The sequence below is a fragment of the Dioscorea cayenensis genome, chromosome 5 (genome assembly GCF_009730915.1).
Source record: "Dioscorea cayenensis subsp. rotundata cultivar TDr96_F1 chromosome 5, TDr96_F1_v2_PseudoChromosome.rev07_lg8_w22 25.fasta, whole genome shotgun sequence".
Classification (NCBI taxonomy): Eukaryota; Viridiplantae; Streptophyta; class Magnoliopsida; order Dioscoreales; family Dioscoreaceae; genus Dioscorea; species Dioscorea cayenensis.
Window position 1 is genome coordinate 20,233,476 of NC_052475.1, and position 11,895 is coordinate 20,245,370.

Consider the following 11,895-nt stretch of genomic DNA (forward strand, 5'->3'; position numbering starts at 1 on the left):
TTTCCCAAAACTTACTACGCGGTTTCTAAGAAACAGTAATTATCAACAAATGAAATATTTATGATATTTAGTTTTTTTCCCAAAAAAATGAACAATGTGAATATATAAAATAACAAATAAATTGAAAAAAAAAAAAACTTGATATATAACCCCGTAGCGTCAGCAAGGGTCTTCTACACTAGTATTATTTTATTTATAATTTTAAATATAATATATATTATGTATATACTATACACACAAAAGACCAAAAAAATTTTTATGTTTTTGCCGATTTAAATAATTTGAATTAATTTTTGATTCAACTGAAAACTATTATCAAATCTTTTTATTTTTATTGATTTTTTTTATAAAGTGATCAAATCATTTGTCGAAGACTCGAAGTTATTAACAACATCAAAAATTAATTATGTGGCTCATGCACATTCAAAATCTGTGTCATAAAAATTAAGTTATAAACTCACTTTCACTAAAGATTTTTTCTAATATTATTATGTTTAACATGTTTTTTTAACCTAAGATAATAAAAGTTCTAGGAAGATGCTTTTCATAATGGGATGAAAACAATCACACTAAATGCTCATTGGTTTTATTGAAATTTATCCCATGATTTTGCACATGATGTTTTAAATTGGATTGTGTTTTAAGAAACAAGTTTCGTTTGATTAGGATAAACATGAAACCAACATGGAATGCACGTTGACATTCTTAATGGTTGGTGAAATGAGAACATGTCAGACTATTGGTTTGCCACTTTGGAATGCTTATACCCTAGCAATACTGGACTACTGGAAAAATTTTTACACTGGAAAAATATAGTCGTTTGATTGGCGATTATTTTTCAGATTTGAAAATCAAAAATTTTTCCATGAAAATTCGATTTTTGTTGTTTAATTGATCTTATTTTTACGTAAAAATGAAACATTTTTCGTGGAAAAAACCCTCATTTGTTGTTTGATTGCGATCAATTTTCCTCGGAAAAAAGTCACATTTTCCATGAAATTTTTAAAAAAATTATTAAAATTATAAACATATCGCCATGGAATTGAATCTTACTATTAAAATGTCAGCGGGATCCTGCTTACCCGATCTAGATAAATTTATTTAAAAATATTATCAAGTTATATCATTTATCTTTTTATTTAAAAAGAAAAAGAAAAATTTTTCTTTTTAAATTTTTTTAAAAGAAAAAGTTATTTTAAGTAGAATTGAATCTACCATCAAAATATCATGGGATCCGTTTCACTAATCTGGATAAATTTATTTAAAATATTATCAAATTATATAATTTATCTATTTTTTAAAAAAATTTGAAAGAAAAGAAAAAACTTTTCTTTTAAATTTTTTTAAAAAAAAGTTATTTTAAATATTTCAATCGCACGTTATTTTTCACATAGCCCCTTACGTTTTCCCTGAAAAACTTTTCCCAGGGTGGAGGCAGGAAAAATTTTCTGCTGATTTGAGGGAAAATAGGGTCACATGACAGAGTTTGTGGAAAACAAACAGCCTATTTAGCTGGAAAATGACTGGTAGAAAATTTTTCCAGAGAAAAAAAGGGCAATTAAACATAGCCTTAATAGTTAATATTTCAGGACATGACACCTGCTACTTCAACATACAATGTCATATATATATATATATATATATATTAATTTAGCATTACCTTTTTTTTATTCCAATTATTTTTCTAAATTAATTAATTTTTTTATATTGAGATATGTTGATTAGAAGTATGGGATTTCCATTATTGGGAGTGTTTTTTTTAATTAAGAAACTAAATAAATGGATGATGACAATGATAATAATAATTATTAGAAAAACTAAGATTAGAATTAAGATATTATCAATTTGTTAAGTAATAACTAAAAATATTGATGAAATAAATTAATAAAATTATGATTTATTTATTTTATTAAAAAATATTAACATAATTAAAATTTTAACATAAAAAATATCTCCGTTCATAACCAATGTTTTTAAAACCGGACCGGAAATCGAACCCTACCATAGCCCTATCCGATTTTAGAATGATTGTTGACCAAATTTTGAACCGGTCAAACCCGAAATGAACCGCTCGGTTGACCAAAAACGGATGGAACCCGGTTTTCAATAAGGACTTGGGGCATGAATTGGTTCTTGTTTTTTTTTCTTAATTTCGTGATGCTCTTTGAGTCTTAATTTGTCAAAAATATTGTTTGGATTCTTGAAACTTTGGAGTTTGAAGGTATGAGAAAATAAACAAAAGAAGAAACTTGTAAATTGTTTAAGAGGTATAGATCATTTATTTTATTTTATACTTTTATTTTAATGGTAATGTGATCAAATATGATAATTAAATTAAACATACTTAGTTCTAGCTTTGTTTTGAATTTATTTTGTTCATGCCTTGTCTCATCCTCACATAATTAGTAATTTAATTAGTGGTTTAATTTATGTAGTTATCATCATTCATTTATGATTAATAGATTAAGAAATAAAAGGTTTAGGGGTATTTGTTTCTTTTTCTAGATTAATTATTTGAATCTTCAACAATTTTGATAAAATCATAATGATATTAAAATAAATATTTAAAATAATTATGATTAAAAATATGATAAAATTTGAAATTATATATATATATATATAATTATTTATGACGTCATCCGGTCCGACCAGAATGGGTCATCCGGTCAAACCAACTGACCCGTCCAATATGGGACCAGTTCGCTATCCGGTCCGATTTTAAAAACATTGTTCATAACTCAAAAAAGACGTTGAGAGGTAAAGAGATGGGCAGAACCGCAGACGCATCACTCCATCAAAATAGTACGATGAAAAGGTACACTACAAACATTCATTTGATGGAAAAAAATACACTGAAGTGATTGAAAACTTCACAGCACTTTTAATTAGATGAATAATTTTATTTTATTTTATTTTATTTTTTTAATTAGATGAATTATTTTATTTTATTTTATTTTTTATTTTTTATCAATGTGGGCAAGTCATTCATTGTCATTCACTGTAAACATTTTCTACTCACATCCACATGGAAGGGACATTAGTTAGGATTTAAAGAAAAAAGCCAAGCTTGTCAAACCCGGCCCGGGCATTGACCCAGTTAAGACCAAGGGTCAGGCGTCAATGGGTTCGACCGGGTCGAACCGGGGTCAATAATAAAATATAAAAAAATATTATAATAATTAATAATGAACAAATATAATATTAAAACTATAATTATAATATAAAAAATTACTCAAATTTGATATTTAAACTGATAAATGACCTTATATGCACTAGTGTTTTCTAATTATGTCATTTATTTTTAAATTTTTTAAACATTTACAAATTTAATATATTAATATATATTTATTGAACTTCTCTCGGTGCTTTTTATTTATTTGTTTATTTATTGGTTGATTTTGTCAGAATAGATAAGAAATTTAATTTACTAATTCTTATCTTTTATATGGATGATACATTTTATCAATAAATTATGTAACTTACCCAATTTCAATTGAGATTTTATTTTGTTTTAAATTTTCTTATATTTTTTATTTAGTTAGAATATTTTATTTTTATATTTTATAATAAAATTACACTCATTTATTGTTTTATTTTTTTACTAAATTAAATTTTAGAAAGTATTTAGTATTTACATAACATATTAATAAATTTTATTTTTAAATGCTAATTTTTTATTGTTATGTTTATGATATATATATTTATATATTTTTTTGTAATTCCATTAATTGATTATAAATTAAAAAATAACATTAATAAATATACATGATTTTGTAGTTTCTAATGAGAAAATAATAATAAATTATTAAATATTGTAAAAAAAACTCTAATATTGTGACCTGATTAACCCGGCCGGGTCAACCGGTTCCCGGTTGAACCGCCTAGATCACCGGGTTAACACCGGGTTTTTCCATACCCAATTCAATGGGGTATACCCGGGCCGGCCACATGGCCAGTTCCCGGGTTTTTCGGTTGAACCGGCTGGGCCGGTCCGGGTCTGACAACATTGGAAAAAGCACGGGATCCCATTTGGACAAAGATCCATTGATCTCGCAGATGTTCTAGGGTGTGTAATCAATTGAGTTCGAGCTGAGTAATAGTGAGCTCGAGCTCAAACTTGACTAAAAATTTGGTGCTCAATACTCGGCTTGAACTCGATTGAGTACTCATTTTATAGCTTGAGCTCGACTCTCGACTCAGTATGCCAATCAAGCTACTATAGCTCGCTCAATTAAGCCCAAAAATATTAAAAATGATCATAAGAATTATGACGCTCGAGCTCGAGCTCGAGCTCGCTCGATTAAGCTTAACAAAGTTTTAAAAAAATGACTAAGCTCAAGCTCGAGCTCAACTTGAGTTTGAAAATTTTTTCCATTAATTTTCATCAAATAAATAAAATTTATTTTTTTCCCACCATAAAAAACTTGGGGCATGTTTGGCTCATGGAAGTGAGCCCAGAAGTGATGGAAGTGGCTCACTTCCAGACACTTCCATTGTTTTTGGTTGGTGAAAGTGGGATTAGAAGTGGGAAGTCCCACTTCTAAAAAACGTCACTTCTGGTTTTTGACTTCCGGAAAAAATTTCCCGAAGTCCAACTTCCGTAATTTTTTTAAATTTTTTTAAATATTTATTAAAGTGACACCGAATTCCCACTTTCGTAATATACGTTGTTGCGATGACCATCTCCATCCGAAAACTCTAATCTCACCGTTATACTCTTTTGTCTCCTTGCTGCCTTTTTCTCCCCATCTTCTCATGGTTTCTCAAGGATTAGATCTACCTTCAAACCACCATTAAAGTTTTAGATCATTTACATATTTCATGTTTTATGAGGGTTTTTATGATTATTGTTTAATTATATGGATGTTTCATTTGTTTCAATGGATCTTATCCGATCTCTTTAGATCTAAAGGTTTTTTTTTATTCCGTATTAATGTTGTTGATGTTTTTTTTTTTAAATAATTTTATTTTCTACGATAATGGTTGTTAGAATGCTTAGATATTTCATTTATGATAGATTTCATTAAATCTTAGGGGGCGTTTGGATCACGGATTGAGGGAATGAGAATTTTATTCCCAAACCTTTGTTTAATAACAAAAAAGGCATGAGATACCTCCATGCATGGGAAAAAGATTGCTCCTTGGAGAGGCATCCTATTCCACCCAAAAATGAGAGGAAAAGTATTCCTAAGCTATGAAATTACTACTATACCCCTGGTATATCAAGCCTCTCTTTAATTATTAAATAATTCAATTAATAATATAATTATATATTTACATATTTAACTTGAAATTAATGTAAATAATTAAGTACAATAAGTAAAATTAATGCAAATAACTAAAATAAAATATTAAATTTGAATATTTATTAATAATTTAAATAATATAATCACGTATTTACATATTTAACTTTAAGTATTAAATAACTCAATTAAATTATTTTGGGAAATTAAAATTAAAATCAATAAATTAAATTAACTTAATTAAACATATTTCATGATATTAACTAATTTAATAAATATATAATAGTTAAATAAATTATTAAGATTAATTATATAATTATAATATATTGAAATATGTATTTATATCATAAATAATTAATAATAAATAATGTTAAATATTTATCATTAAACATAATACATTATTTTATATAATATTATACCATTTACCCACAAGGGTATTGATGTAATTTTATTACATATTATCCTTTTACTTTTTCTATTCCGCATGCTTATTTCCAAAACCAAAAACATTATTCCAATTCCACTTATTCTAATTCCTATTCCTCTCATTTTCACATTCATCCTATTCTCATTTCTATTCCGCAATCCAAATGGGCCTTAAAATTATATGTCCATTTGTTTCAATAAATCTCTTTAGATGGTGTTGTGATGATTTCATATATTAATATTGATGTTTCTGTATTTTAATAAAAATTCAAGTATGGAATGGTAACCTCACCATTACAAGAAAGTGGTGATTTAATACCTAATTCCATACCAACCAAACACATGGAAGTCTTAACTTGAGAGTTACAAGCTTTCACTTTTATAAACCAAACATTGAAAGTGGAATAGAAATGCATGACTTCAGTATGCAACTAAACAACAGGAAGTTACACTTCTATGTAGAAGTGGGACTTCTACCGAAGTGGGAGTTCTTGACTTTCTAACTTCCATCCCACTTCTATAAACCAAACAACCCCTTGATAATCAATAACAAAAATTCAAAACAATAAATGCTAATATTAAAATAACATTATTACACTAAAATTTTTCAAAGATAACAAATATAATTCATTCTTGACCAAGTACAACTACAATAACAACATTCTAAAGTTTTTCAAAGATAACAAACAACACAATTCATACTTGATCAAATACAACAACATAGAATAAAAACATTCTATAGTTTTCCAAAGATAAGCAAATATGATTCATATTGGACCAAATACAACAACAACACTCAACATTTTGTAAAAATAACAAATGCAATTCTTACTTAAACAAAAGACAACAAATAGAACAATTTAAAAACAAATAACTCCATAATTAATAAGTCAAAGCAGAATAATTAGAAAACAAACAAGTGGTAATACAATTGATTGACAAATTCCAAACAAACAACTCCATAGCTAATAAGAAAACTATTAATCCACCATCAACATCCATCCTCAAAAATATATTTATCTTGAATGTGAAGGTTTGCCCCAATGTTTCCATCAAACCTATACAAATGAGTAATTAGAAAATAAAACATTTTGATCATCACTGATAAAAAATGATAAACATGAATAAACTTAAATGCTACTTACATGCCAAATAATGCTTTATACCACTTTAAACTTAAGCTTCAAGATATTTTAAGTGAGATCTCAATTAGTTTCTTCTTTTTCTAATATGTGCAAAGTGAACAAAGAATACTCAAAAACTATATCAAAATAAGAAAAACCATGAAAAAAAAAAAGGTAAAATACCTTATTTAGTCCCTCTAATATAGTCAATATACCCATTTGGTCCCTCTAATATAATTTGTCCCTAAGAGGTCCCTCTATTTTAACATTTTGTGAAATATAAGTCTCTCCCTCTTATATAATTTGTCCCTAAAAAGTCCTTAAGAGGGACTTACATTTTTCAAATGTTAAAATAGAGAAAATTTGTAGGGACAAATTATATTAGAGGGACCAAAGGGGCAGACTGATTATATTCAAGGGACTAAATAAGGTATTCTACAAAAAAAAAAAAACATAATCAATTGCAACAAAATTGTAATAATTAAATCTAGAGCAAATCATATTATAGCAAAACCATAATCATATTCAATTATGAACTCACCTTGTTTTTCTTTTCCACTCCATGAAGATTTCAGCACCAACCTCCTTCACAAAGCAATGGGGTTAATTTTTTAGTAAGGTACCAAACTATGGTCATTTTTTATTATGGGGTCCAAACTTCAATTTGTATCAAAATGATTATCCAACTTTAATTTTTGTTTTTTACGGTGTCGATTACGAGAGATTTTCACCTATTTTTGATGATATAAATATCGAAAATTCTCTCACAATATGCATAACATACTCTGTCCCTCAATTTGGCAATTTCATTTCGTGATGTTGATAGAAATTTATAATATCGATCATCAAAAATATACCAAAAATCTCCTCAGTGACCATCTAGTGAAACAAAATTAAAATTTGGTTACCATTTCGATTCAAATTGAAATTTGGACCCCAAAAACGAAAAACGTGGTTATAGTTTGGTACCTCATCGATCTCACCCTAGCAATGCTTATACTATTCGTAGAGCAAATAAAACACAATAAATGTCAATTACTCTGACTTCCGCACTAAAAAGTAGCCTTTGAAGCTATCAGAGTGATAGAAATAGCTAGTATGTCACGAGCCATTCTAGACAAAAATGTGATATTTTAAAGTACTTCCCTTCCACCATTCTAAAGCATTAAATTGATTAAGATCTCTTTTAAAAATAAAACAACCTTCAACTAAGTAGGCATACATATCGTATTGTGGGCTGAGGCTTTCTCAATAGATTTAACATAACTTGAAAATTCAGACCACCCTAACGAGTCTTTGCCACTATTAACAACATCATCACTATTAAGCATCGGAGTTTCACCACTATTGAAATCAACAACCCTCATTTTGCATCTTAGATATAGGATGACAGCTACAGACATGAGCAAATTGCATTCCCCCAATATTTATCAAATTTAGCCTTAATCTACCGATCATTGCTTGAATGAACTCATCTTAATCATTCAACTTTTTATGTAGCAACATTTTCACACGATGAACCTCATTAAGAAACAAATTGGAAGTTGGATAATCACTACCGGAGATGATTTTTGTGATTGCATTAAACACTTCTAAAATCTCACATATTTTCTCCACCTTTTCTCAATCTTCAGGGCATGGGCAACATTGATAAAGGACTTCTTGATCTTTGAACATTGGGAAAACTTCTTTAAATTTCATTGCAACTGATAGCATTTCAAATGTTGAATTCCAACGTGTCTTGCAATCAAGAATAAGTTTCTGCCCTGGCAATAGCAGTTGTTGCACAATATCAGAAAATGACTTCAATCTTGCTTCACTCTATTTATAAACTTCGCACTTTCATGAATATCTTTAATTATTTCTTCAATTTCAGAAATGACATCTTGCACCATGAGATTGAAAATGTGTGCACAACAACGAATATGAAATAGCTTTCCTCCACAAAGCAACCTCTTAGTTCTTGAAAATGTGTCTTTAAGAATCCTAATTGCCACATCATTGCTTGAAGCATTTATCAGCAGAGATGGTAAATACCTTATTCTCAACTCCCCACTCCTTCAAACACTAAAAATACAATCGGTAATCTCAACACTAAGACGAGGAGGTGGAGGATGAACAAAATTGATGGCACACTTTTGCAATCTCCAATTATGATCAATAAAATGAGCTATTAAGACCATATAATCGATCTTTTGATTGCTAGATTTCCATACATCTATTGTGAAGCTTATCTTACTAACATTCTTGAGCAAAGTTTTCAATTTTTTCAGCTTCATAAACCTGCATACAATTTTTCCTAATAGTAACCAGGGATACTTTTTCCTATTCAGGCATTCCACATCTTTGCATCATATTAAAACATTCCTCTTCCATTATTGAAAAAGGATATTCATGCATCAATATCCAATGTGCAGCTGCTTATCTCATTTTTGCCATGTTAAACTTGCCATTTGTGAGAGCTGGTTGCATTTCAACATCGCCATTACCTCCTTGTACTGGTTGGAAAGAAATCTTTGGTTGCTGATTTTGATAATTTTTTCTCTTTTCACAAGTTGACAAATGCCTTTCAAATTGAGTTGTACTCTTGCTAGCATATATAGCCAACTTCCTTTTGCAATGAATGCATTTTCCCCTTTTAGAACCATTAGGAAGATCAAATTTTTTAAACTCCAACCAAACACTTGAAGTCTTGGCCCTTTTTCTCATTACCTTTCTCTTCCTCCCCCTTACCAAGGTCAACAACATCACATTCCTTTTCAGTTGGATCAGTACTTTTATTTGCATTGCCATCATCACCATCAAAACTTCTACTCATTGAAAAATCACTTTCCAACACAATCCAACCATTTGATGAATTTGTTCCGGGTTGAAATGGTGTAGATGAGAAATTTGGTGTGTTTGATGACATGTTGCCTATTACAATAAATAAACAAGCAAACAAATAAATAAATCAACCTAAATTTTATTAAAAAAATGACATTATATTTGACCCCTTGAAAAATAGTAAAACCTAAATCAAAAGCAAAAAGCCTTGGTCAATAGCCATACCATGTGACATAGATTATATTTGACATGTAATAGTAAAATAAGCATGGTTAAGATGTACAACCTTTTTATGCAAATTTCCTATTGTTTTAGGCAAGCTCAACAACAAATTTCTAGTAATAAACAAATTTTCAAGACTGCAAATATATATATATATATATATATAACTTAGACACAATAACACACCAAGAAAGGACATCAATAATATTCATTCACATCAACAAAAGTGGATCACACATGATGTTCAATTATTACAGATACAGTTTTGTTACAAAATATGCATATCTTGTTAATTTGCAACCACTTGTTTGTGCACATGAAAGCACCACAAAAAAAGATGAAAGTACTACCTTAAATTTGCACAAAAAAACAACAACAACAAATTGAATATAAATGCAAAATAAATAAATAAATAATGAACTAGTGATGACATAAAACAAAAATACCTTGTTAATTTGCAGGCACTTGTTTGTGCACATGAAAGCACCACCAAAAAGGATGAAAGCACTACCTTAATTACTGTTTGAATCATATAAATGAAAAAGAACTAGTAATGGCATAAAACAAAAATACCTAGTTAATTTGCAATTTTTATTTATGCACATGAAAGCACCACTAGGTGAACTCTAAAATAGAGAATAAGAACAAGAAGCATGAGATTATTGAGATGTACTTACCAATCATCCAAAGAAATAGACGCCCAAATTAAACACATGACCCAAATATAAGAACAAAAAAGATACTAAATTATGAACTAGATGAGCCAAAAACATAGATCAAGAACTATTTGCATTCAATAACTTCAACTCTCTTTCATCATCTAAACAAAAGGCCACCCAAACCCAAAAACATACAAACAAATTAAAAAAAGAGCTAAATGAAAAGAAAAAACAAAAAATGGATTACCACATGCATTCAATGCCCTCATCCAAAGAAAAAGACACTCAAATCAAACCCGAAATCTCAAACAGGAACAAAAAAAAGGAGCTGAATTACGAGCAAAGTGACATAATCGATTACAACAAGCATTCGATACTCTCATGGATCTCTCACAATCCAAACAAACATGTACTAAATCAGACACATAAATACAAACACACAACCTCAACATCAATCTTTCACCATCGAAACAAACAACCATCGAAATCAGCCACACAAACACAAATTTACGAACAAAAAACAAGCTAAATTAAAAGACAACAAAACAAAATGGATTACATGGGAGTTTCTTAAGGAGAGGAGCGGCGAACTCGCGGAGGATCCAAGAGAAGATGAGGGAAAAAGCGAAGAGGCCGTAGAAGGCGAGCCTAGGCGAGCGGCATGAGATCCTGGAGGTGCAGAGGCCGCAGGTAGTGTGAGAGTGGGGAAAGAATTTTTAGTTAAAAAAATATTAATATTTTTAACTTTAAAAGGATATCATGGTAATTGTACAATAAATATTATGCATATATATATATATATAACTACTCGATTAGGCTTGTGAGCACTCAAGCCAAATATCTAGATACTCGAACTCAGCTCAACTACTAGAGCTACTTCGCTGAGTCGAGCCTGAGTAACTTGCGAGTAGAGGTGTATCATTTACACGCCTTCATATCCATCGATACAGGCTCATTATATATTATCTAAATTTGATTAGCAAAAACAATATTAAATCATTATATTAAAAATTCAGACACCAACATAACACGATTAGCACAACATGGATAACAAAATTACTAAATTGCGTCTCTTTTCACAATATAATAGAGTAATAACATGAATATTTATCTAGAATTTTTATATTCAAATTTTTGATAAATTTAATTATAGTTTGGTCATATAACTCATAACTTGTAAACCATAAATTTAGGGCTCTACTAAACTCAAATTAATTTAACTTTTTTAATCCTACTATTAATAATAATACAAAATTATGATTAATTTTAATTTTTAAAAATATTCAATCTAATTAAAAAAAAGTCGTCATACTGAGATTAAAAATTACAAGATGTTATAAATAAATATTATAATGGATGCTACTGTAGCAAAGCACTGTATTAGACGGGATTACT